We start from the raw sequence: 1,857 nt of genomic DNA, 5'->3' as shown, positions 1-1,857 counted from the left end.
CCACCCTGCCCCGCCTCGCCTTGCACCGAGACCCTCCGCACAGAATGAGGTGCGTTTTGTTCTCGCGGTCGACGTCAGCAAACGAGGCTCACTCTACATTGGACCAGGGAAACGTCTTTGTGTCTCACGTTAAAGCTGAGCCCTCTCATTACCAGGTACTGGTCACATCCAGAAAGTACGTTTCGCCTTCACGAAAATCCCAAGTTCAGCCCATGCAAGCTCTCATGGCAACTGATAGGTAGGCAAAATCTTACCTGCCGTGCATGCATGTGCTGCGGGGTGGCCTACCCCGAGTCTCGCAGGCGCTGAGCTCCCATTTTACCGGATAAATCTGAGAAAACTCGGACGCTCTTTCTGGACGAACCCTTATCCCTTCGCCTTGCGCACGCTGAAAATGTGCCCGGAAGCTGGTCGTGGTAGACCCCTGTGTTAAATTCTATGCGAGCTGCTTTGTTTTACCTGACTGTTTGGTGGAAACCGGGACGTTTGTTCTTAGCGTGCGGCAGCCGACACGCGACGGTACATCAAGACCACCGATGAGGTGTTGAACGGTTTTCATGTGGGTCGTCTTCTCTGTTGCAGGGTGCCGTGCGACGTGGACCGCTTGTGTGGCGCTCGAGAACATGACGAACCTGCGTGGGGGCCCCGCACTCGCCAGGTAAGTGAAGGCGGTGTTCCTCGCGGTGGTCCGCGCGCCGTCGGGCGTTTTGAATCTTTTTCTCCTTTCTTTCACACCGCACCTCGCCACACTACGGTGTGCCGGGCCAAGGGGAAGAGACCATGAGGGGGGGGGGGGGGGAGACTGATTTGGAGTATATTGCTCCCCGGGCGACGCAGCTTAAGCCCCCCACAAACGGTTTTAGATTGCGGGTGGGAGGGGGAGCTGGGTGGGGGTTTGGGGGTGCTCATCTTGGCGTGCTGCGGCGCCCTTCAATCCTGCCCTTACACCCCGTCCCCTCTCACCACCACAACCGCCGCCACCACCACCACACCTTTTCCACTCCCCGTCCCATTTTGGACACAACTTTTGGCGCGCTCCTGGAACTTCCCTCTCCCTGCGCGGCGCACGCCAGTAGGTGAGGAGAGTGCGGGAGGAAAGGGAGAGGACTAACAGGTAAACTTCGCCGAGCACACCTCGCCCCCTCCCAGTTTAATTATTGGCAGGGTTGTGCTTCCTTGGCGTTGCGGTACGTTAGGTGCTCGCCAGGGCGGCGTGCCGGCGCCTCTGCCTTTTCTACCTCTTGAGACTTTGCGGCTTGTCGAAAAAGCGATTTTTTTAAATTATTTTTTTTTTTTGCGTTTTCTTTTGACGCCTTAAGCGACACGACCGCGACGGCGGAGGAACATACTAGCGAGACCAAGCCTCACATCCAGTCACTGTCGCCTTCTCGAATTTGCTCGTTTTTGGCCTCGCGCTTCACCGGACGGCGTTAACACATCTTCGCGCCACTTAATTGAGAGCGCGCAGCTTGCACGCAGCCGCTGTGCGTCTCGCCGCAGCCCGCCGCAGCCCAACTTCCCGCGCCGCGAAGCGAAGGCGATACGAGGCGCCCTAAATTATCCCGGCGTGGCGGCTGCGTTAGCAGTCATTTGCTTTGGGACGCACGGCGCTGTGGGGCGCGGCGGCGGCGGCGGCGGCGCCGTTTGTTGTGTCACAACTCCTTCCTCCTCGCCGTGGGCGCGCGGCGCGCGCACGTTCAACTTTGCCCTCCCCGTGGGCGGCGCGCGTCCTGGCGCTGTCCTTGGTGGTGCCGAGCAGAGCGCATGACAACTTGATCACGGCAGTGCGGGGCGGTGTCGATAGTTCACTGCTCGCGCACCGGTTGCCCGCGGACGCGCGCTTCTAACGACCCCCCC

At 59.8% G+C, this 1,857-nt stretch overlaps 1 protein-coding gene across 5 annotated transcripts in view; it reads left to right on the top strand.

The window, feature by feature from the left end:
• LOC113210518 (Ca(2+)/calmodulin-responsive adenylate cyclase) overlaps positions 1-1,857 on the top strand; it is an 86,003-nt gene that overhangs the window by 7,859 nt on the left and 76,287 nt on the right. For all 5 annotated transcript variants that reach the window (XM_052270279.1, XM_052270280.1, XM_052270278.1 and 2 more), the window contains exon 2: positions 583-658. The gene's annotated coding sequence lies outside the window, so the exon portion shown is untranslated. The remainder of the gene's footprint in view (positions 1-582; positions 659-1,857) is intronic.

This window comes from Frankliniella occidentalis, unplaced genomic scaffold, assembly GCF_000697945.3.
Source record: "Frankliniella occidentalis isolate FOCC.00 unplaced genomic scaffold, Focc_3.1 Scaffold116, whole genome shotgun sequence".
NCBI lineage: Eukaryota > Metazoa > Arthropoda > Insecta > Thysanoptera > Thripidae > Frankliniella > Frankliniella occidentalis.
This window is presented reverse-complemented; position numbering and strand designations above follow the sequence as displayed.